The sequence below is a fragment of the Hippopotamus amphibius genome, chromosome 7 (genome assembly GCF_030028045.1).
Source record: "Hippopotamus amphibius kiboko isolate mHipAmp2 chromosome 7, mHipAmp2.hap2, whole genome shotgun sequence".
NCBI classification, from domain to species: Eukaryota; Metazoa; Chordata; class Mammalia; order Artiodactyla; family Hippopotamidae; genus Hippopotamus; species Hippopotamus amphibius.
The window spans coordinates 121043502-121069700 of NC_080192.1; positions in this window are offsets into that span (position 1 = coordinate 121043502).

Sequence of the window (26199 nt, forward strand, 5' to 3'; positions counted from 1 at the left end):
TGAGTTTTTCCATCTCATAACTATTCTCCACTCTCTTCTCTCACACTTAATTTTTTCTCTTAGCCTCCATTTGATGAGGGACTCAGTATTTTCTTTCTTACGCATTACAAACATGCACATTTTAATATCCAACTCTCTAAATAAAAAAGTCTAATTAAAAGGGGCATTTTCCTTACTTCTTCAATGTTTTCATATGGTTTATAATTTAGTTGTCTAATTGTGTGTTTTCTACTACAGGGAAAAATGATAGTGACTGTATATTATTTTTATTACAAGTATATATAATAATAAAATTAAATTCCTATTGAAGGATGTTTGGTAGTTTTAGATTCTCAGATATTTTAATTTTTTTATTTTTTAAAGATCTTTATTGGAATATAATTGCTTTACACTCTTGTACCAGGTTTTGAGGTACACCAAAGTGAATCAGCTATATTTATAGATATATCCCCACATCCCCTTCCCTCCCACGACTCCCTCCCAACCTCCCTATCGCACCCCTCTATGTCCTCACACATCCTCAACTTGATCTCCCTGTGTTATGCAGCAGCTTCCCACTAGCTATCTATTTCACACTGGGTAGTGTATACATGTTAATATACTCTCTCATTTTGCCCCAGCTTCCCCTTCACCCCCCAACCCATGCCCTCAAGTTCATTCTCTACATTTTCATCTTTATTCTTGCCCTGTCACTGGGTTCATCAGTACCACTTAATTCTACATTCCATATATATGAGTTAGTATATGGTATTTGTTTTTCTCTTTCTGGCTTCGCTCTGTATAACACACTCTAGGTCCATCTACCTCACTTCAAATATCTCAATTTCATTCCATTTTATAGCTGAGTAATACATTGCATATATATGCCACATCTTCTTTATCCATTCATCTGTTGATGGGCATTTAGGTTGCTTCCATATCCTGGCTATTGTAAATAGTATTGCAGTGAACATTGTGGTACATGTTTCTTTTTGGATTATGGTTTTCTCAGGGTATATGCCTAGGAGTGGGATTGCTGGGTCATATGGTAGTTCTATTTTTAGTTTTTCAAGCAACCTCCAAATTGTTTTCCATAGTGGCTGTACCAATTTACATTGCCAGTGTAAATGAGGTGTTACCTCATTGTGGCTTTGACTTGCATTTCTCTAATGATAAGTGATGTTGAGCATCTTTTCATGTGTTTGTTAGCCATCTGCATGTCTTCTTTGGAGAAATGTCTATTTAGGTTTTCCACTCATTTTGGATTGGGTTATTTGCGTTTTTGGTATTAAGCTGCATGAGCTGCTTGTATATTTTGGAGATTAATCCTTTGACTGTTGCTTTGTTGGCAAGTATTTTCTCCCATTCTGTGGGTTGTCTTCTTGTCTTGTCTATGGTTTCTTTCACTGTGCAAAAGCTTTTAAGTTTCATTAGGTCCCATTTGTTTATTTCCGTTATTCTAGGATTATTCTTGATTTTATTTCCATTATTCTAGGAGGTGGGTCAAAAAGGATCTTGTTTTGACATATGTCATAGAGTGTTCTGCCTATGTTTTCCTCTAGGAGTTTTACAGTGTCTGGCCTTACATTTAGGTCTTTAATCCATTTTGAGTTTATTTTTGTGTATTGTGTTAGGTAGTGTTCTAATCTCATTCTTTTACATATTGCTGTCCAATTTTCCCATCACCACTTATTGAAGAGGCTGTCTTTTCTCTGTTTGTATATTCTTGACTCCTTTGTCAAAGATAAGGTGCCCATATGTGCATGGGTTTACCTCTGAGTTCTCTATTCTGTTCCATTGATCTATATTTCTGTATTTGTGCCAGAATCATACTGTCTTGATCACTGTAGCCTTGTAGTATAGTTTGAAGTCAGAGAGCCTGATTCCTCCAGCTCCATCTTTCCTTCTCAAGATTGCTTTGGCTATTCAGGGTCTTTTGCATGTCCATACAAATCATAAAATTTCTTGTTCCAGTTCTGTGAAAAGTGCCATTGGTAATTTGATTGGGATTGCATTGAATCTGTAAATTGCTTTGGGTAGTACAGTCATTTTCACAATGTTGATTCTTCCAATCCGAGAACATGGTATGTCCCTCCATCTGTTTGTGTCATCTTTGATTTTTTCATCAGTGTCTTATAGTTTTATGCATACAGGTCTTTTGTCTCTTTAGGAAGGTTTATTCCTAGGTATTTTATTCTTTTTGTTGCAATGGTAAGTGGGAGAGTTTCCTTAATTTCTCTTGCTGTCTTTTCATTGTTAATGTATAGGAATGCAAGAGATTTCTGTGCATTAATTTTGTATCCTGCTACTTTACTAAATTCATCGGTTAGTGCTAGCAGTTTTCTGGTAGCATCTTTCAGGTTTTCAATGTATAATATCATGTCATTTGCAAAAAGTGATAATTTTACTTCTTTTCCAATTTGGATTCCTTTTATTTCCTTTTCTTCTCTGATTGCTGTGGCTAAAACTTCCAAAACTATGTTGAATAATAATGGTGAGAGTGGGCACCCTTGTCTTGTTCCTGATCTTAGAGGAAATGCTTTCAATTTTTCACCATTTAGAACGATGTTGGCTTTTGATTTCTCATATATTCCTTTTATTATGTTGAGGTAATTTCCTTCTATGCCCATTTTCTGGAGAGTTTTTATCATAAATGAATGTTGAATTTTGTCAAAAGCTCTTTCTGAACCTATTGAGATGATCATACAGTTTTTATCCTTCAATTTGTTGATATGATGTATCACATTGATTGATTTGTGTATATTGAAGAAGCCTTGCATCCCAGGGATAAACCCCACTTGACATTGGTGTATGATTTTTTTAATGTGCTGTTGGATTCTGTTAGCTAGTATTTTGTTGGAGATTTTTGCATCTATATTCATCAGTGATATTGGTCTGTAATTTTCTTTTTTTGTGACATCTTTGCCTGCTTTTGGTAACAGGGTGATGGTGGCCTCATAGGATGAGTTTGGGAGTGTTCCTCCTTCTGCTATATTTTGGATGAATTTGAGAAAGATAGGTGTTAGCTCTTCTCTAAATGTTTGATCAAATTCACCTGTGAAGCCATCTGGCTCTGGACTTTTGTTTGTTGGGAGATTTTGAATCACAGACTCAATTTCAGTGCTTGTGATTGATCTATTCATATTTTTTATTTCTTCCTGGTTCAGTCTTGGAAGATTGTACTTTTCTAAGAATTTATCCATTTCTTCCAGGTTATCCAATTTATTGGCATATAGTTGCTTGTAGTAGTCTCCATGATCTTTTGTATTTCTGCAGTGTCCATTGTTACTTCTACTTTTTCATTTCTAATTCTGCTGATTTCCGTCTCCTCCCTTTTTTTTCCTGATGAGTCTGGCTAATGGTTTATCAATTTTGTTTATCTTCTCACAGAACCAGCTTTTAGTTTCATTGATCTTTGCTATTGTGTCCTTCCTTTCTTTTTTGTTTATTTCTGCTCTGACCTTTATGATTTCTTTCCTTGTGCTCACTTTGGGGTTTCTTTGTTCTTCTTTCTTTAATTGTTTTATGTGTAAGTTTAGGTTGTTTATTTGCAATTTTTCTTGTTTCTTAAGGTAGGATTGTATTGCTATAAACTTCCCTCTTAAAATTGCTTTTGCTGCATCTCATAGGTTTTGGGTTGCTGTGTTTTCATTGTCATTTGTTTCTAGGTGATTTTTGATTTCCTCTTTGATTTCTTCAGTGCTTTCTTGGTTGTTTAATAATGTATTGTTTAGCCTCCATGTGTTTGTATTTTTTACAGTTTTTTTTTCCTGTAATTGATATCTAGTCTCATGGCATTGTGGTCTAAGAAGATGCTAGATACAATTTCAATTTTCTTGAGTTTACCAAGGTTTGATTTGTGACCCAAGATGTGATCTATCCTGGAGAATGTTCCATGTGCACTTGAGAAGAAAGTGTATTCTGTAGATTTTGGATAGAACATCCTATAAATATCAATTAAGTTGAGATGGTTTAATGTGTCATTTAAAGCTTGTATTTCCTTATTTATAGTCTGTTTGGATGACCTGTATTGGTGTAAGTGGGGTGTTAAAGTCTCCTACTATTATTGTGTTACTGTCGATTTCCCCTTTTATGGCTTTAGCATTTGCCTTATGTATTGAGCTGCTCCTATGATGGGAGCATAGATATTTACAATTGTTATATCTTCCTCTTGGATTGATCCTTTGATCATTATGTAGTGTCCTTCCTTGTCTCTTTTAACAGTCTTTATACCTTAAAGTCTAATTTGTCTGATATGAGTATTGCTACTCCAGCTCTCTTTTGACTTCCATTTGCATGGAATATCTTTTTCCATCCCTTCACTTTCAGTCTGTATGTGTCCCTAGGTATGAAATGGGTTTCTTGTAGATAGCACATATAAGGGTCTTGTTTTTGTATCCATTCAGCGAGTCTGTGTCTTTTGGTTGGAGCATTTAATCCATTTACTTTTAAGGTGATTATTGACGTGTGTTCCTATTAACATTTTCTTAATTGTTTTGGGTTTGTTTTTGTAGGTCTTTTCCTTCTCTTGTGTTTCTTGCCTAGAGAAGTTCCTTTAGCAATTTTTGTAAGGCTGGTTTGGTGGTGCTGAATTCTCTATCTTAACTTTTGCTTGTCTGTAAAGCTTTTGATTTCTCCATCAAATATGAATGAGGTTCTTGCTGGGTAGAGTATTCTTGGCTGTAGATTTTTCTCTTTCAAGATTTTCAGTATATCCTAACACTCCCTTCTAGCCTGCAGATTTTCTGCAGAAAGATCAGCTGTTATCCTTATGGGTTTTCCCTTATATGTTATTTGTTGCTTTTCTCTTGCTGCTTTTAATATTTTTTCTTTGTGTTTAATTTTCATTAGTTTGATTAATATATGCCTTGGTGTGTTTCTCCTTGGGTTTATTCTTTATGGGACTCTCTGCATGTCTTGGACTTGATTTACTATTTCCTTTCCTATGTTGGGGAAGTTTTCCACTATAATCTCTTCAAATATTTTCTCAGACCCTTTCTTTTTCTCTTCTTCTTTTGGGACCCCTATAATTCGAATGTTGGTATGTTTAATGTTGTCCCAGAGGTCTCTGAGACTGTCCTCAATTCTTTTCATTCTTTTTTCTTATTCTGCTCCACGTGAGGTATTTCTACCATTCTATCTTCCAGGTAACTTATCTGTTCCTCTTTCTCAGTTATTCTGCTTTGCATTCCTTCTGGAGTATTTTTAAGTTCAATTATTGTGTTGTTCATCACTGTTGTTTGCACTTTAGTTCTTCCAGCTCCTTGTTAACCATTTCTTTCATTTGTTCCATCTGTGCCTCAATACTATTTCTGAAATCTTGGATCATCTTTACTATCATTATTCTGGATTCTTTTTCAGGTAGACTGGCTATCTCATCTTCATTTGCCTGGTCTTGTGGGGTTTTACCTTGTTCCTTCAATAGCTGCATCTTCCTCTGTTTTCTCATTTTGTTTAACTTACTGTATTTGGAGTCTTCTTTCCTTAGGCTGCAGGGTTGTGGTTCTTTTTAACTCTGTTGTCTGTTCCAGTGGGGAGGTTTGTCCAGTGGGTTGTGTAGGCTTCTTGGTGGGGGGGTGGGGACTGGTGCCTGTGTTCTTGTGTGTGGAGCTGGATCTTATCCTTCTGATGTGCAGGGCCACATCTGTTGGTGTGTCTGGGTGTGTCTGTGGGCTTAGCATGACTATAGGCTGTCTGTCTGCTAATGGATGGTGTTATGTTCCTGTCTTGCTAGTTGTTTGGCTTGAGGTATCCAGCACTGGAATTTGCTGGCCTTTGGTTGGATTTGGATCTTAATGTTGAGAATGAGATTTCTAGTAGAACACTTGTTGATTAATAATCCATGGGGTCAGGAGTTCTCTGGTGGTCCAATATCTTGGACTCAGCTCTGCTGCCTCAGAGGTCCAGGTCTGACCCCCAGCTGGTCACCAAGCCCCTTGAAGCTATGAGATTGTCTGAAGTCTTTGTTGGGATGCAGTACAGCTCATTTCCCACAGGTGTTGATCCAAAGAGCACTCCCTTGGGGAAACAACTTGCATTTTATAACTGAACAAGAAAATCATTTGGTGAGAGAGAAGGCTAAAGGAAACAGAGGCCCGTGGTGTGACTGTAGCACAGGCCCACAGCTACTCTTGAGGAGAAGGCCCCATCCCCAAACCACCTTGACCACCTCTTCAGATATTTTTAAATGCTAAAAGAAACTCTCAAAATAAGTTCTTTTTTTACCCTTATAGAAAATTCTTAGAAGTATAATATTTGAGAATCATAACTATCTTTAAAAAGTCCTTCTCAGAAGAGTTGTAGAAATTTGTAGTTATGTGCACACACACGCATGCACACATGTTCACCCACAAATATCCATCAGCAGAGTAAGACTCAATCATCCTTCATAACTGCCAATCCAGGGCATTACAGTTTTTATTAAATTTATACCACTGTGATAGAAGAATGTGAATATCAGTACTTAACTGCATTTATTTGATTATCTTGAGGTTTAAATTTTCTACTTGCACATATTTATTATTCAATATTTATTATTCTGGAAGTTGCCTCTGTATTTATGTCCATTATCCATTTCAATAAGATCAAAAAATCATATTTTAGGGAAATTATTTTGGTAACACATGGTATTAACTTCATTTAGAAGAATATCACAATATTTCATGAACGGACCATAATGACATGGATTAGAGTGTTGAGGGTACAAATATAAAACAAAGGCAAAATGGAGAAATTATGAATCACAGATAAGTGCATGGGTCTCAGGCCACGCGACTCAGAAAGGTGTAATGCTTACTGAATGGAAAATTGGTCTGGGATAAAGATCATGGATGCTTTATTGGAGGTGGGGAATTTAATATGAGAACAAGTACATCCAAGCAGAAATGACCCATAAGCAATTACAGATATGGGACAGTATCACAGCTGAGAGGACAGACCCTATTAGTTATTTCTAGATTCCTGCTAACTGGACATCACCATATTCAAACACTCAGAACATACTGTTGTCAATGTCAGAATATATATTATACAACCTCAACCACTCATTGATGCCCAGAGGGAATATGACATATGTGATGAATTAAATAGTATTCTCATGAACATAGGAAACAAATGTGAATGGATAATTCCAAACAATAGGTTTTGCATGCTTCCATATAAGGTTTTGATGAATTTATCTTTGCATTCTATCAATAAGTTGTGATTATCAGAACATAAGTAAATGAAACAAGCCATTCTATAAAGATTTGAAGCAAGAGGATCTGAACTTATCCCAATTCCCTATTTTGTGCCAAGGCTTTTATCCTCTCTCAATTGCAGAAACTTAATTACTTCTCAAACCAAGATAAGGTAGCTGTCTAAACAAACAGCAGCTTTGCTCTAAGTCTACTCTCTTATTCTGTTTCATACCTCCTGCCACAAACATCACAGCCCAGAAAAAACAGCATGCTGGGATGAGGAAATGGGTGAACTGGTGAAAACTACAAAAAGCAAAGTGGTGAAACCTAACGGCAAAGGGGGATAAAATATATTTTGTCATATATTTAAGAGAACATGGGGAATGTGTGTTTAATCTGCAGGTGTCAAGCTCTAAGGTGTCTGTCAAGAGAAGGGCAAGAAGACTGGGGAACAAGTCTAGGTCCAGGCAGTTCTCCTGTCTTTCAGGATTCAGCTTCTGTCCCTGCTGAGCTATAGAAGCTTAGAAACTGTTTGGGGGAACTAAATGAGAAAACAGAGTCTAGCTCAGAGAAAATTGGTTAGGCTGAAAGGACTGAAAAAGAAGTTACCAAGTTTCTTTCTAATTCTACAGGTAATATACTAAGAAATAACCTGACAAACACATGTGAACTGATGTGACTCCATGAGCCCTTACCTGGAGGGGTGGAGGGGGCACTCTCTGACAGGGCTTGCTCACCTTCAGCCTGCAGAGTACAAGGATAAGATGGCCACAGCCCATTTCAAGGCCCTCTGTGAGGCCGAGAGAAGTCAGATGTTTCTGTTAGTCTGAATATTCCTGAATTCTAAGGTCGGGGTGGCCAGTGGCCAGTCCTTCAGTGAGGACTATCACTATGGTCATCTCTGGCAGGCTGAACAGAGCATTAGAACATGCCAAGACCCTGACCAATGCAGCATGATGAGGTTTGCAGAAAAAGCCCCTGCTACACTTCAGATTGAATAGAAAAATAAAGTAAAATAGATTATAAATATATTCAATACAATCAACCAAATTTATTATCTACTATATTTAATTGCATATGGAAAACTTAAAAGCATGGTTTAAAATACAGAAGCTGGGAAGGTTACAATCCATTTGAGTACTGCCAAGTGAGAATATAAAAACAGACAAGATTTCAGAATGATTCCAATAAATAAACTTATAAGCTCCTTTGTTTTCATTTTTAATACATGTAAGTTATGTCAAACACCCTAGAAATGTGACTTAGGTACCTTTTTACCTGTACATCTTTAAGTGCAATCATTTCTCTTCTGAATGATGTAGCACATAGAGGAGTAAATGTTTCCAATGTTATCACTATAAATGTACTTTCATATATAACATGATCATTCTTTTATTGCTTTTTTGGTGACTATAGTATCATTTCTTTTTCAATATAATCTATCTCTTTGCTAAACAGGTCTTCTAGTAAATCAGTAGTATGGTTTTGTTTTTTCAGTGTGGGTTTTAGATTCTTATTGATTACTTCTGGAAAAGTGATAATCCTACAAATTGCATTAGCTGAAAAGATCAATGGCCCATTAGACTGGCATTTATAAAGACCTAGATGAGATCCTTTAGCAGAAGGCCAGAAAAAAATTACCTTTCATAAAGCACCTGTCCAATTGTTCAATATTATACCACAGGGGAAAATTTTTTCCTAATTCCAGCTGGTTATCATTTTATGCTTTGAAACACAACAATTGATGACCCTTGTAATTTTAGCTTGGCCTGTAAAACTGCACATAGTTTATTATTTATATTCACATAAATGCCCATTCTATCGTTTTAATCTCCCTAAGATATTGGCCACCATAATTTTCAATGGCAGCAGGCTTCAAAAGAAATACTTTAAGAAATATTTCTGAGAAAAACAAAAATTTTGAGTTTAACTGAAAAAAAAAATACATAGGATGAGTCTACCTGGCATTAGTGCATTCCAGATCATACTGTTACAAATGTATGACAGAACAGGATGGAGAGGGAGCAGCCATGGAAATAGTTTCCCATGTAATGTCTGTGATATCTTCCTTCTCTACTGCATTTTTATACAATGCGACCTAATTTTTTATTCTGCTTACTTCCATATCTAGCGTTTGTGTTTATTTTCTATCTTCCCAATTAAATTGAAGATTTTCTTAGGTTCTATTAGGAGAATAGGGATGTAGTTTAATAATCACTGTCCTGAAATTTAAGGATCTGAGATTTGTTTTATATCTGTCATTGATCATCTTCATGGCCTTGGAGGAATCATTTTCTCTTTATGAGTTTCACTTAATTGTTAGGTCTTGCCATCTTCATTATCTGTAGACACATACGTTTGTCCTACAATCTCAGCCACACCTAGGTTTTATTCCTGCCAATAATTGCAGACTAGAATTAATAAAGTCAGATATCTAGTGAATCTGGATTAAGCTTTGTGTTCTAGGTATTTACTAAACCCCCGTTTCCTCCTTATCCCCTCTGTTGTTTGGTACTTCATGTAATTTAAAGTCTACTCCAGGATCTTGATTTATATGTTAACTACTTTAGGAAATCTTACCAGAGTTCTTCTATTTTTAGTTTTGTTCTTCCATGACTTTACCATGATCCTTTTCCCTGAGGTCATGAATCCTAATGAAAGTATGTTCCAAGAGAGAATTGGTCATGTGGAATCAAGATGCTGCTACACGTCTGTCCTCAAGTACTGTCACTGAGAAATCTGCTTTCTTATCTTAGCCATTATCATAGGCATCTTTCTATATTAACAAAAAGATGAGAGCCATTATCAAGCGTCAATCTGTCTAATTTTCTCAAGGGAATCCCTAGAGTTTGACAAGCTGTTACTTGATTCAAACTCCAGCTTCTTTCATTTCATCAGCCTCCAGTTTGGAGACCAAGATCGCCCACAGTGGATGTTTCTTATTTGTAACATAAAGAGAGCTGAATAAGATTAACTGTAAGGGCTCATTTAACCCTCACTTTATCTGATTTGCTATTTCAATACAATGCATGCTACTCAAGACATTCATCAGTCACTGCTTGATCAATGAGAGTAAACAGAGTGTATCATGAAGTATAGATAACTGAACTTCATAAAGAGAATATCAAAGTCTAAAATATTTTAGTAAATAATTCTGTCTTCTAGATAAGATATTTTATTGCTTTTAATGATGAAAGGTTCATAGCTTAGGTCAAATGAACAGAGAATAGTAACCATACTTTCTAAAGGTCATTGCAGAGGAAGTTTTTTTCTCTTTCTTCAGTTGCACTGATATGATATTTGGCAAGCAAGATGCCTGAGGAGAGAGGGCAACAGTAGAATAATCTTTTCTCCCACAGAAAGCATGTTTTCATCAACATGGGATATGTTGAGGTTACTGTAAATGAATAGCCATCAGTGAAAGCTTCTGTATGCTTCGTGTTTTCTTTGATACTGACAGCCAGAGGAGGCCTGGAAATGATAATTTTTCAATCCTTTATATAAGACAGTAAAGAGAGTACATGCCCAAGTAATTTTAAATGATAGGAAATAGGATACTACACATCGACTAACCTTATTGGGAATAGCAAAGGAAGTAATAAACTTTATAAAGTTATCTCCTTATAAATACAGTCATCCCTCAGTATCCATGAGGTATTGGTTCCAGCATATTGCCCCTTCCCAGCCAGGAATACCAAATCCAAGGATTCTCAAGCCCTTTATGTAGAAGAACGTAGTATTTGCATACAATCTATGCACCTCCTTCCATATACTGTAAATCATCTCTAGATTACTTATAATACCTAACATAATGTGAATGCTATGTAAGTAGTTATAAATACAATGTAAATGTTAAGTAAATAATTGCCAGGGCATAGCAAATTCAAGTTTGGCTTTCTAGAACTTTCTGGAAGATTTTTTCCCAATTATTTTTGATCCGAGGTTGGTTGAATCTGTGGATGTAAAACATGCAATTACAAATGGCTGACTGTAGCTGGAGTTTAAATAAAATGATTAAATGATTAAACTGAATTTTAAATATCATACAGCTCATATATCATAATAAATCTTATTAATTCTGGAAGTACTGTTAACACTTTTTGGCACGCATTCTGCAAGTATGGAATACTTTTCTTTCATATTTTCCACAGATATGGAATACTTTTTTCTAACTCCTACATAGAAGCTTCAAATTATTCTGCACAAAGTTATATAGAGTTGAGTCACATTTTGGAAAAGAGTTCTGAATTCCCTTTGGAAATTCTGACTTCTGTGAGCATTAGTTTAGCAAAGTAAAATTTCTGCTATTTTGTAATCTTATAGTCTAGATGGTGGTTTCCAAGCATACTGAGATGGTACCTTTGGGAATGCAATCCAGGGTAGAATATATATAGATATATGTATAGATACATCAATAAATATATGTATATTTATATTAATATCTATTCCTCTAGACAGATTTGTGTACATATACATATATACACTTTTTTCTTTTATGATTATGATTTTGATGTTTTGATATATGATGCTAATTGTAGCCAGTTCTTGTTTAGAAATTTTACAAACTAGTGTAGCAATTTTCAAACTTTATGGGTAACCTTGGTGCTTGTTTAAAAAGTACATTGCCCCAGTCACTGCCACAGAAATTCTTATTCTCTAGCGTGAAATAGGGCTCGTTGTTATACCTTTTTTACAAATCTTTGTAAGCAGACTTTTTGCAGGTTGAAAAAATAATTTTTTGCATCTATTGAAAAAATAATCAAGGCAATATTATTAACAACAATAGGAAGTTATAAACATTATTCAGTAGCGGGAAAATAAAGAATCTGGTTCTGAGCCATACTCAAAAGGACATGTCCAGTGAAGGTGAATATGTAGGTTTAGAACCTGTGTAAAAGATATGGATTTTAAGAAGTTTGCTTGAGGTAAATAATGTAGGGAGGTGAAAGGGCAACAAAAGTGTCTAGGGTATTCCGTAATATAAGCAACTATGACTTTTTATCACAAGAAACAGTGGCCAAATCAAACATTTGATTAATTATTGGTTCTGCTCTGAGTTATATTTCTGTGATTTTTCTCTCTCTGTCTGTTAGAATGAGGGGTTTCCAATTACTAAGTATCCTAAGAAAAGGATATTTATGGATACTTTTAATTTATAAAATTTTACCTATATAGTCTATTTTATTTCTTATTTTATTTTTTAAGCTCTTTAATGGAATATAATTGCTTTACACTCTTGTACCAGCTTTTGAGGTACACCAAAGTGAATCAGCTGTATTTATACATATATCCCCATATCCCCTCCCTCCTGTGACTCCCTCCCACTCTCCCTGTCCTGGCCCTCTAAGGCATCACCCATCATCGAGTTGACCTCCCTTTGCTTTACAGCAACTCCCCACTAGCTATCTATTTTACAGTTGGTAGTGTACATATGTTTATGTTACTCTCTCACTTCGTCCCAACTTCCCTTTGCCCCCCTGCCCCCCCAACCCCATGTCCTCCAGTCCATTCTCTGCATCTGTAACCTTATTCTTGCCCTGTCACTGGGTTCATCAGTACCATTTTTTTTTTTTGATTCCGTGTATATGAGTTAGCATACAGTATTTGTTTTTCTCTTTCTGGCTTACTTCACTCTGTATGACAGACTCTAGGTCTATCCACCTCATTACGTATAGCTCCATTTCATTCCTTTTTATGGCTGAGTAATATTCAACTGTACATATGTGCCACATCTTCTTTATCCATTCATCTGTTGATGGGCATTTAGATTGCTTCCATGTCCAGGCTACTGTAAATAGTGCTGCAATGAACATTATGGTACATCTTTTTTTTGGATTATGGTTTTCTCTGGGTATATGCCCAGTAGTGGGATTACTAAATCATATGGAAGTTCTATTTTTAGTTTTTTAAGGAACCGCCAAACTATTTCCATAGTGGCTGTACCAACTTACATTCCCACTAACAGTGCAGGAGAGTTCCCTTTCCTCCACACCCTCTCCAACATTTATTTTTCTAGATGTTTTGATAATGGTCATTCTGACTGGTGTGAGGTGATACCTCATTGTGGCTTTGACATGCACTTCTCTAATGATTAATGATGTTGAGCATCTTTTCACGTGTTTGTTGGCCATCTGTATGTCTTCTTTGGAGAAATGTCTATTTAGGTCTTCTGCCCATTTGTGGATTGGGTTATTTGCTTTTTTGGTGTTAAGCTGCATGAGCTGCTTGTATATTTTGGAGATTAATCCTTTGACTGTTGCTTTGTTGGCAACTATTTTCTCCCATTCTGTGGATTGTCTTCTTATCTTGTTTATGGTTTCTTTCACTGTGCAAAAGATTTTAAGTTTCATTAGGTCCCACTTGTTTATTCTTTTTTTTTTTTTTTTACAAAGCAACAGCAGCAGAAGCTGCTAATTCTTTTTTTTTAATATAAATTTATTTATTTTATTGGCTGTGTTGGGTCTTTTTTTGTTGTGCATGGGCTTTCTTTAGTTGCAGTGAGCAAGGGCTACTCTTTGTTGTGGTGAGCGGGCTCCTCATTGCTGTGGCTTCTCTCATTGTGGCGCATGGGCTCTAGGAGCATGGGCTTCAGTAGTTGCAGCACAAGGGCTAAATAGTTGTGGCTCATGGGCTCTAAAGCGCAGGCTCAATAGTTGTGGCATATGGGCTTAGTTGCTCTGTGTCATGTGGGATTTTCCTGGGCCAGGGATCAAACCTGTGTCCCCTGCATTGGCAGGTGGACTACTAACCACTGAGCCACCGAGGAAGCTCCTCATTTGTTTATTCTTGATTTTAGTTCCATTATTCTAGGAAGTGGATCAGAAAGGATCTTGCTTTGATGGATGTCATAGAGTGTTCTGCCTATATTTTCCTCTAGGAGTTTTATAGTGTCTGGCCTTACATTTAGGTCTTTAATCCATTTTGAGTTTATTTTTGTGTATAGTGTTAGGAAGTGTTCTAATTTCATTCTTTTACATTCTGCTGTCCAATTTCCCCATCACCATTATTGAAGAGGTTGTCTTTTTTTCTGTAGTATATTCTTGCCTCCTTTGTCAAAGATAAGGTGCCCATGTGTGCTTGGGTTTACCTCTGAGTTCTCTACTCTGTTTCATTGATCTTCCTTTCTATTTCTGTGCCAGTACCATACTGTTTTGATCACTGTGGCTTTGTAGTATAGTTTGAAGTCAGGAAGCCTCGTTCCACCAACCCCATCTTTCCTTCTCAAGATTGCTTTGGCTATTTGAGGCCTTTTGTGTTTCCATACAAATCATAAGATTTCTTGTTCCAGTTCTGTGAAAAGTGCCATTGGTAATCTGATAGGGATTGCATTGAATCTGTAAATTGCTTTGGGCAGTACAGTCATTTTCACAATGTTGATTCTTCCAATCCTAGAACATGGTATGTCCCTCCATTGTTTTTATCATCTTTGATTTCATTCATCAGTGTCTTACAGTTTTCTGCATACAGGTCTTTTGTCTCTTTAGGAAGGTTTATTCCTAGGTATTTTATTCTTTTTGTTGCAATGGTAAATGGGAGAGTTTCCTTAATTTCTCTTGCTGCCTTTTCGTTGTTAGTGTATAGGAATGCAAGAGATTTCTGTGCATTAATTTTGTATCCTGCTACTTTACTAAATTCATCAATTAGTGCTCGCAGTTTTCTGGTAGCATCTTTCAGGTTTTCAATGTATAATATTATGTCATCTGCAAAGAGTGACAATTTTACTTCTTTTCCAATTTGGATTCCTTTTATTTCCTTTTCTTCTCTGATTGCTGTGGCTAAAACTTCCAAATCTATGTTGAATAATAATGGTGAGAATGGGCACCCTTGTCTTGTTCCTGACCTTAGAGGGAATTCTTTCAGTTTTTCGCCATTTCAAATGATGTTGGCTTTTGTTTTCTCACATATGGCTTTTATTATGTTGAGGTAATTTCCTTCTATGCCATTTTCTGGAGAGTTTTTATCAAAAATGCACGTTGAATTTTGTCAAAATCTTTTTCTGCATCTATTAAGATTATCATGTGGTTTTTATCCTTCAGTTTGTTCATATGATGTATCTCATTGATTGATTTGCATATATTGAAGAATCCTTGCATTCCAGGGATTAACCTCACTTGAGCATGGTATATGATCTTTTTAATGTGCTGTTGGATTCTGTTAGCTAGTATTTTGTTGAGGATTTTTGCATCTATATTCATCAGTGACATTGGCCTGTAATTTTCTTTTTTTGTGACATCTTTGCCTGGTTTTGGAATCAGGGTGATGGTGGCCTCGTAGGATGAGTTTGGGAGTGTTCCTCCTTCTGCTATATTTTGGAAGAGTTTGAGAAGGATAGGTATTAGCTCTTCTCTAAATGTTTGATCAAATTCGCCTGTGAATCCATCTGGCTCTGGGCTTTTGTTTGCTGGGAGATTTTGAATCACAGTTTCAATTTCCATACTTGTGATTGGGCTGTTCATATTTTCTATTTCTTCCTGGTTCAGTCTTGGAGGATTTTACTTTGCTAAGAATTTATCCATTTCTTCCAGGTTATCCAATTGATTGGCATATAGTTGCTTGTAGTAGTCTCCATGATCTTTTGTATTTCTGTGGTGTCAGTTGTTACTTCTCCTTTTTCATTTCTAATTCTATTGATTTGCATCTTCTCTCTTTTTTTTTTCCTGATGAGTCTGGCTAATGGTTTATCAATTTTGTTTATCTTCTGAAAGAACTAGCTTTTAGTTTCATTGACCTTTGCTATTGTTTCCTTCCTTTATTTTTCATTTATTTCTGATCTGACCTTTATAATTTCTTTCCTTGTGGTCACTTTGGGGTTTCTTTGTTCCTCTTTCTCTAATTGCTTTATGTGTATGTTTAGGTTGTTTATTCGCAATTTTTCTTATTTCTTGAGGTAGAACTGTATTGCTATAAACTTCCCTCTTAGAACTACTTTTGCTGCATCTCATAGGTTTTGGGTTGTTGTGTTTTCATTGTCATTTGTTTCTAGATATTTTTTGATTTCCTCTTTGATTTCTTTCATGATTTCTTGGTTTAATAGCATATTGTTTACCCTCCATGTGTTTGTATTTTTTTTAAAGTTTTTTTCCTGTAATTGATATCTAGTCTCATGGTGTTGTGGTCAGATAAGATGCTTGATATAATTTCAATTTTCTTGAGTTTACCAAGGCTTGATTTGTGATCCAAGATATGATCTCTCCTGGGAAATGTTCCATGTGCACTTGAGATGAAAGTGTATTCTGTCGTTTTTGAATGGAATGTCCTATAAATATCAATTAAGTCGAGATGGTTTAATGTGTCATTTAAAGCTTGTGTGTTCTTATTTATTTTGTGTTTGGATGATCTGTCCATTGATGTAAGTGGGGTGTTGGCTCCTATTATTATTGTGTTACTGTCAATTTCCCCTTTTATGGTTGTTAGCATTTGCCTTATGTATTGAGGTTCTCCTGTGTTCGGTGCATAGATATTTACAATTGTTATATGTTCTTCTTGGATTGTTCCTTGGTCATCATGTAGTGTCCTTCCTTGTCTCTTGTAATAATCTTTACTCTAAAGTCTAATTTGTCTGATATGAGTATTCCTACACCAGCTTTCTTTTGACTTCCATTTGCATGGAATATCTTTTTCCATCCCTTTACCTTCAGTCTATATGTGTCCCTTGGTCTGATGTGGACTTTTTGTAGGCAGCATATATAAGGGTCTTGTTTTTGTATCCATTCATCCAGTCTGTGTCTTTTGGTTGGAGCACTTAATCCATTTACGTTTAAGGTGATTATTGCCGTGTGTTCCTATTAACATTTTCTTAATTGTTTTGGGTTTGTTTTTGTAGGTCTTTTCCTTCTCTTGTGTTTCCTGCCTAGGGAGGTTCCTTTAATAATTGTTGTAAGGCTGGTTTGGTGGTGCTGAATTCTCTTAACTTTTGCTTGTCTGGAAAGCTTTTGATTTCTCCATCAAATCTGAATGAGATTTTTGCTTGGTAGAGTATTCTTGGCTGTAGGTTTTTCTCTTTCAAGACTTTCAGTATATCCTGCCACTCCCTTCTGGCCTGCAGGTTGTCTGCAGAAAGATCAGCTGTTATCCTTATGGGTTTTCTCTTAGATGTTATTTGTTGCTTTTCTCTTGCTGCTTTTAATATTTTTTCTTTGTGTTTAATTTTCATTAGTTCGATTAATATGTGCCTTATATATATACAATGGAATATTACTCAGCTATAAAAGGGATGAGATGGAGCTATATCTAATGAGGTGGATAGACCTAGTCTGTCATACAGAGTGAAGTAAGTCAGAAAGAGAAAGACAAATATTGTATGCTAACTCACATATACGGAATCTAAAAATGGTACTGATGAACTCAGTGACAAGAACAAGGACACAGGTGCAGAGAATGGACTGGAGAACTCGAGGTTTGGGAGGGGGCAGGGGGTGAAGGGGAAGCTGAGACAAAGCGAGAGAGTAGCACAGACATATATATACTACCAACTGTAAAGTAGATAGCCAGTGGGAAGTTGTTGTATAACAAAGGGAGTCCAACTCGAGAATGGAAGATGCCTTAGAGGACTGGGATGGGGGGGGGGACTTGAGGGTGGGTGGGTGGGAGTCAAAGGAGGGAGGGAATATGGGGATATGTGTATAAAAACAGATGATTGGACTTGGTGTAACCCCCCCAAAATAATAAATAAAGTTTAAAAAAAAATATGTGCCTCAGTGTATTTCTCCTTGGGTTTATTTTGTATGGGACTCTCTGTGCTTCTTGGACTTGATTAATTATTTCCTTTCCTATGTTGGGGAAGTTTTCCAGTATAATCTCTTCAAATATTTTCTCAGACCCTTTCTTTTTTTCTTCTTCTTCTGGGATGCCTATGATTGATTCAAATGTTGGTGTGCTTAATGTTGTCACCAAGGTGTCTGGGAGTGTCTTCCATTCTTCTTATTCTTTTTTCTCTTTCCTCCTCTGTGGTAGTTATTTCCCTCATTCTATCTTCTAACTGACTTATTCGTTCTTCTGCCTCAGCTATTCTGCTGTTTATACCATCTAGAGTATTTTTAATTTTGGTTATTTTGTTTTCCATTACTATTTGTTTGCTCTGTCGTTCTTCGGAGTCCTTATAAACTGTTTCTTTTATTTTCTCTATTTTGTTATCAAGATTTTGGATCATCTTTACTGTCATTACTCTGAATTCTTTTTTCTGGCAATTTTCCTATTTCCACTTCATTTATTTTGTCTTGTGGGTTTTTTCCCTGCTCCTTTGCCTGCATGGTGTTTCTTTGGTTTCTCATTTCTAATTTAGAGGATATGCTGTCTCCTTTCCCTATGCTACCTACTAGTAATTCCTCTTGTTTCTGCCCTCTGCCCCTGTGGTGGGGTTTGTCCAGTGTCTTGAGTAGTTTCCTGGTGGGGGGGGGTCTGGTGTCTGCTTTCTGGTGTGTGGCTCTGTGTCTTTTCTCTCTGATGAGCAGGACCATGTCAGGAGGTGTGTTTTAGGGTATCTGTGAGGTTAATATGGCTTTAGGTAGTCTGTGTGCTGATGGGTGGGTTTGTGTTCCTGTCTTGTTTGTAGTTTGGTGTGAGGTGTCCAGCACGGGCAGTTGCAGACAGTCAGATGAAGCCGAGTCTTAGACTCTGATCCAGGGTTCTGTGAGAATTCTCTGCAGTTAATCTTCCCTGTGTCTGAGGACTCCCTAGTAGTCTAGCATCCTGGATTCAGTGCTCCCTCCCCAGAGCCTCCTACTTGACTTCTGATGGAGTAGTCCAGACTTCAGAGGTTGCTTGTCCTGGCAATAAAGTGGTTTCAAGAAGACTGTCCAAGCCCCAGACTAATGGCAGAGTGTTGAGTCAAACAAATACTAAGTCAAGGAAACATATACATGTATAAGACACACAATTACTGAATCCAATAGAACATAAGGCACTAGAAAGACCTGACAGAAGAACCTCAGTATGCCATCAGATAATCAAAGAGAAAACCAACAGAAATTTAAAAAACAAAAAGAACAAAAAACAAAAAACAAACCAAACAAAAACACCACATACACACAGACACAAATCCAGGGAGATTTTGAAAGCTAGGATCAAATATAATAAAGAGCAAGAGTACCACCAGACAGACTGAAGATTCTCAGAATGAAATCAAACAATTATACTTAGAACTAAGATAAATACAAAACCTAATAATAAAAACCAAAGCAGTGTGTCATCTGGAGAATAAAGCAAGGAAACAGAGCAGATCAATAATATTGCTTATAAGTATATTAAGATAAAATAAACTAGAAAAGGATAGAAGACAGGGCAACAGAAGAGTGTAGTGTGACTGGAAATATGAAAAGAAAAATAAAAGAGAGAAAAAAATAGAAATGTATAAAAAATAGAGAAGGAAAGAGGGTAGAAGGGATAAAGTTAGCACTACAAAAAACTTAGATAGAAATAGAAATATGTAAAAAGTCTAAAAATAAAAATAGAAGGAAAAAATAGAATAAAGAATAAAAAATATATTATAATACGTGTAGATCCCTTAGGACTAAGATCATAATTAATTAAAAAACACACACACAGACACACACACAAACACATATCCAGTGAAATTTTGAAAGCTAGGATCAAATATAATAAAAAGTGAGAGTACAATCAGACAGACTGAAGATTTCCAAAACAAAATCAGACAATTATAATCAGAACTAAGCTAAAGACTAAACCTAATAATAAAAACCAGAGCAGAGTGTCATCTGGAAAATAAAGCAAGGAAACAGTGCCAAGTGATAATATTGATTACAAGTATATTAAGATAAAAGAAAATAAAAAAGGATAGAAGACAGGGCAACAGAAGAGTGTAGTGTGACTGGAAATATGAAAAGAAAAAAACAGAAATGTATAAAAGATAGAGATGAAAAGAAGGTAGGAGAGATACAGTCAGCACTACAAAAAACTTAGCTAGAATTAGAAATATATAAAAAGGCTAAAAATAAAAATAGAATAAAAAATGGAATAAAAAATATGTTATAAAATGTGTAGATCCCTTAGGACTAAGATCATAATTAATAAAATAAAATAAAAAATTAGAACTGACCCCAGAATGGGCCAGATCAATAGAATTAATAATAATATTTCTGTTTCCTTGGGGTCTCAGATGTAAGTGTCCTCTACCCACCTTGGGTTTTTTGTATTACTCTGCGACCAGCAGAGCTTCCTTTATTGTTCATCTGTAAGTGCCGGTGTGCAGGGAGAGAGAGGGTGCAATAGTGGCTCCTTCCCCTGGAGGTGAGTGAGCTGTGGTGCCTACCCAGGTCACAGCGGCTTGGGCGGCTTGGGTGGCTTGGGTGGTGCCTGTTGCAGAGGGACACCAGCAGTTCAGGCTGAGAGAGCAACTCCAACCACAGCTCCTCCCCACTGCTACGACTCCACCGGGGCACCCTTCCTGGGTCACAGCAGCTCAGTTGTCCATGGCAGTGCCTGTTGCAGAGGGACGCCGGTGGCTCAGGTGTAAACAGAATGCCTCCAGAGCTGGGCCACTTTGTGGACTTTTGGTTCTTGGCTGCAGGCACTCTAGGCCAGCTCTGCTTGGGGCCTTTGTTATCCCTGACTGTGTTAGCAAGGCCCAGAGGGGTCCTTCTTTTGTCCATCGCAGGTGCTGAGAGACAGGCTACACCTGTGGCTCCTCCCCGCTGCTTGTGAGTCAGCAATATCAAGCCACTGCCATGGCCGCTCAGCTTTCCTCAGTAGGCATTCTCTGCTGAAGATTTCTTCCCTCCTGTCCTTTCAGTCTGTCTCCCCACTGCCAACAATGTTTCTTACCCTGAACCAGTTCTCTGGTTCCCACATTCCAGCTCCCAGACCCCCAGTTTAGCTGTGAACCAATGTCTCAGTCCAGACACACTGAGCCGTGGTGCAGACACTCCGTGTGTTTCTCACTCTTTCCCATCTGCCACAGCTCAGCTGCTTCACCCTCTTTGAACAGTCCCAAATGTCTCCCTTCTGACACAGGGAAATTCCCCATTGGAGAAGGGGTCTCCCCATCAGATAAGGGATGTTTCCCCAAATTCAGCAATCTCCCCTCTGTTTCAGATCCCCCCCACCCCAGGGTGTGGGACCCATCCCTTTCCTTTATTCTCCTCCTTTTTCTCCTTTTTTTTTTTTTCTTCCTCTGTCCTACTCAGTTATGTCAGGATCTTTGCAGTCCTTTCTGGTTTCTGAGGTCATTTGCTGGTGTTCAGCTGGTTCTCTGTGGGAATTATTGTGTCTTTTGGTGTATTCCTGATGCATCTGTGGAGAGGGATGCATTTCACATCCTTCTACTTCACTGCCATCTTTCTTCTCCAGTCTAACTATTTTAATTAACTAAACCCACAGAAACACAAATTCATTTATTTCACCACAGTGAAATACCAATCACAATTGTCTATAATACCAATCAAAGTGAAAGCAAAAATTTAAATACATCTAGTGAATGTAGCTGTAATCCAGTATTGAGGAAGAAAGGGGTTTCCCTGGTATATTCTGTAACTAATGTAATAAAAGTTCTATAAAACAGTAAGCTCTGAGAGCCACTTACTGTATCATCCTTTGGCTACCCTGTAATCACTTTTCGTTATAATCTGAAATTAAACAGTGATAAAGCAGACCCAATTTCTTGACTAACCACCTAAGAACTGGATAGACATAAAAGCAATATAAAATCTCAGAGGTGATATTATTTTTGAATGCAAATGAGTTTCACCTTCTTTTGCCTCAAGGGAGAGAAATGCCCAGGGAGTTTTGTTGTCATCAGAAGGAGATGAAAGACATCATGATCAATATGAATTTCTAACATGATGCACAGTAATGAAATATGAGTGCATGCAATTCAATACAAGAATTTGTGCATGCATGAATAATAGATGGTACCTGTGCTTCCCCCCCGCCCCCAGCTAATACTAGCCCTTTGGTTGTTTTCTCATATGCACAGAAAACTGAGTTGGTATCAGTACTCCTGTGTTTAAGAATCTATAAATTCTGAAGGCCACATTTGTAATACGGTATACATATATACTCACAAAGAAGACCTCTTTTATTTATATATTTAAAGATCAAGAAGCTACAGCAATATCTAGTAAATATTATACATGTGGAATTCATGTTTTTCAACTTTATAAGAGAAAACCCAGGCATCCAGTGAATTACTAAAGACTTAAGAACTACTAGGTAATTGTAATTTTATTAAGCATTTTAATATGTGAAAAACATATGTTCAGTTGAAATGTTTAATTCATTTATAATAATGTTAAAACATTTAAAAATATTTTTTGTTCCTGAAGGTGGTACATATCTTTTTATAAGCCAATACCTTTGATTCACACAGGCAATAAAAAGTAAACAACTATGCCTGGTACCAGCTGTTAACTTCAAACAACCAGGCTTTCCATGGGCATGAATAGCTGTATGGATTAGTACAAAACATGCATTTCCCTGAAAAATTATGATTTTATATTTTCCAGTAAAACTTAAATATCTTAAAAGGCATTTACACTAACAATAATAGCTGAAATCTATTAAAGTTCCACTACACCCCATAATATATAGATATGGGATTGCTAATCTAGCAAGGGCCATGCAAATCAACTATTATTTAATTTCAATTTTGTAGATAAGAAAATAGATTTTCAGAAAAATTAAATAATTTACCCAAGAGATTTTAGGTATATTATATAGTTAATGGGTGCCAGAATCAAGATTTAAATCTATTTCTAAATGACTCCGAAGACTGATTATTTTGTTTGTTTGTTTAATCAATCATCCTTTTTTGAGTGTTTTGTGAAGAATATTAGTTTTCGTGGAAACAAATAGATATTACAGAGCAACCATCTTATCCACAAAATTGACAATCAGTTTTTTAAATGATGGGTTGAAATTAAACAGGTTACTTTATTATAAGATTTCTCAGAATGTTTAATATTTTAATAAGCAATGCAAATTTCTAAGAGAGAAATAGATCATGTGCCATTTCCTAAACTAATGTGAAAACAGGTACCTTTTTTCAAAGGGGATAATTTTCTGTGAACTATAAATTTGTAACTGTTCTACTCTGCTCCAGTGCCAGGATATTGCATATTTATCAATTAGATCAGTTGATAGCTTGCATAAGTATTAAAAATAAATACTTACTGATGGTCAACTAATCAAGTGAGTAGAATAAATGCAAACACAAGTGCATTTTTGCCCTTTTGAGAATGTCTCATTGGTTCCCCAGACTCTGCCTCCCAAATCTTCTTATTGCGGAGGCCATGAATGCCCCACTTGCAAGCCCAATCTTCCTCTAGTCATTAGGATGAAGTCTCACCTCAGTCTAGAGAGATCCTCACCAGATATTCTGTGCCAATATAGACATGGCCAGCACTGTGATACCAACCTGTCAGATTCTGGCCTGGTTAATTGAATGCTCACGTTGATCTCTTTGGAGTGAATGTTTGCCTTGAGAATACATGGTTAATGGACACATGAAAAAATAAATGCTCAGTCTCACTAATAATAAAAAGAATTGTCAAATAAAGTCATTATGAGAAAAATTCTATCCAGTTGAACAGAATTTATTAAAAAATATAAATCCAGCATTAATTAACGTGTGGTAGAAAGGACATACTCCTACCCTACTGGTGGGAGTGTAAAGATGTGCAATTTTTAATAGGGCATTTTGGCAATTTAAATCTAGAAATCCAAAAGGAACCAAAATCTTAGAGAGTGACCTTTTTAACTGGGAATAGACAGGTTTTGAAAACTTCAGGCAAATATTTATGTATAAGGAGTTTGTTGGATTTTATTATGGTGGTGAAACTTCAGAATGAATAAATTAATTATGGCAACTATGCAAAATATAGTTACTAAATTACTACAAAAATGTTAATGGCATGGAAAATGTTTATGATATTTCATGTTAAATATAAAAGAAGGACATTTATATGCAGATTTTCTCAATTTGTGACAATATGCAATTAATGTTCTGAGATATTTTGGCAAACTGTTTATGGGTGGTAGAAATCTGAATATTTTTTGTATTCTTGAGTAAAAAAAAAAAACTTTCCAAAATTACTGTAAAAAATTCAGGCATTGATGTTTTTAGTCAGTGTTTATTAATGGAATAAACACTTACATGATGCTTTGATGAATCTACTTATTTAGTTGCATTATTGTCAAATTGCATTTTTCCAACATTTGTGTAGTAAAAACTTAAACCACTGTATTTATGTTTTTTCCTTCAAAAGCTTCTTTGGGCTTCAAACTGTCAAATATTACCAAACTTTTCATTTATATATATATATATTTCTATCTTATTATTTTCAAGAGAAGACTTTTGCAAATATGGGTTCTTGAAAACCTGGAATTATGCATCTAGCTTTTTGTCATCTCACTCTTTTTAATTAAATTTTTTAATATTCTAATTTTCAAAGTTTCCATATCTCCAATTCTAATATATATGCAGAATATACATGCAGACCTACTTAAGAACAATCATTTCAGGAAAATCATATTAAAAATTCTTCAGTGGTCCTCCACTGTCAAACTACATTCAGTCTTAACAAAACAAATTAAGTCCCAATGGTTTGAATAGCTTTCAAGAAGGCCTGATGACTGCCCTGGGTGCCCTTTATTTCTTATTGCCAGTTCTACTCTTCTCAGATTCTAGAAAGGACAGCTTTGCAATTGTAGCCCCTGTTGCTAACCTGGCTTCAACCCCACTAGTTCAGAGAGACTATATGAGTGATAATTTGTTATGAAAGGTTGTGTGTGTGTGCAGGTGCACACACTGTCACTTGTAAGTTGCTTGACATGTTCTTTGGTCTTGTTGGTAGGGACTTCTGTTTACTCTAGTGGATTGTCCTCTTCCAGGAATGGGAGCCATGCTTTCAACTTTTCAGGATTATCTTGCTTCTATCCCAATTTCTGCATCATAATATCTGCTCAGACTTGGAACACAGAAATTGTTCAAATGATGAGGACCAGTTCACTCAGGAGTTATATCTAATTCTAAAGTTTCATTTGAGCCAGATGGAATTTCAACTAGCTTTTATACTACTTCACATTAAGGTACACTAAGTTTTATGATTCTCTGCTATTGACAGCTTCCCTTCTTGCAAGAATATTTCAATTAGCCTTTTAAGCTAATTATTTACTGCAAGTACCTTAGAAGCAAGTCTACTACCACAATGACATTCAGAACAGTGATTTAATTTCCTGACTCACCAGTTAGGCCAGGAATCAGTCTTATTGTGTTTCAAGGAATTTATGTTAAAAAAAAAATGCTTGCTTTAAAATGCTCAAACAGCCTGAGCCCTGTAGGTTTCCAGGAATTTAGGACATACTTTATAACTGCTCATTTACGTCTATGCCACAATAAAATCAATATTTGCAAGGAAGTAGATGATAGGGGTTGGCAGGGGCACAGCAGAAGATATTAAAATTCAAGTAGTCTGCCTACAAGAATTTGATATTTCATGCCAAACACAAGAAAAAAGAACTCTAATGAATCATCTACTTTTCAAAAGAAAAATAAATTACTTTTGGAGTTATAAATTTTCTTTCTAGCCATTTAACATAAACTAAATATTGTACATTACATTTTCTCATATTAATTTATTTTATTTAAACCTCACCCAAACTCTGTAAGGTATATATTATTAATCTGGGCTTTTAAGGTACAGAAATGCTCCACGGTCAAGTGATTGGTTAAGATTTCCATTGTCGGACTGAGATTATAATACCTACATCACCCTCAAACCCGAGTTATTTCTGCTACATCACACTGTCAGTGAACCATAGATATCTGAGAAGACATTCTGAGTAGACATCCAATACATTGTAGGTAATTGTTGTAAGCATTATTGCTGAAATTTCATGAATTCTTTGGCATAATGTTAATGTATTTCTGATTATAAAAGAAATTTAAGTGCACTTTCACTAAAAATCATAAAATACAGAAAAGCATAAAAAGTACAATATAAAAACGTAAAATTAAAAAAGATTATACACAGAGCATAATTTATAATTCACTGATAAATCTATTGTTGAGAGGCAGAGTTACTATTGA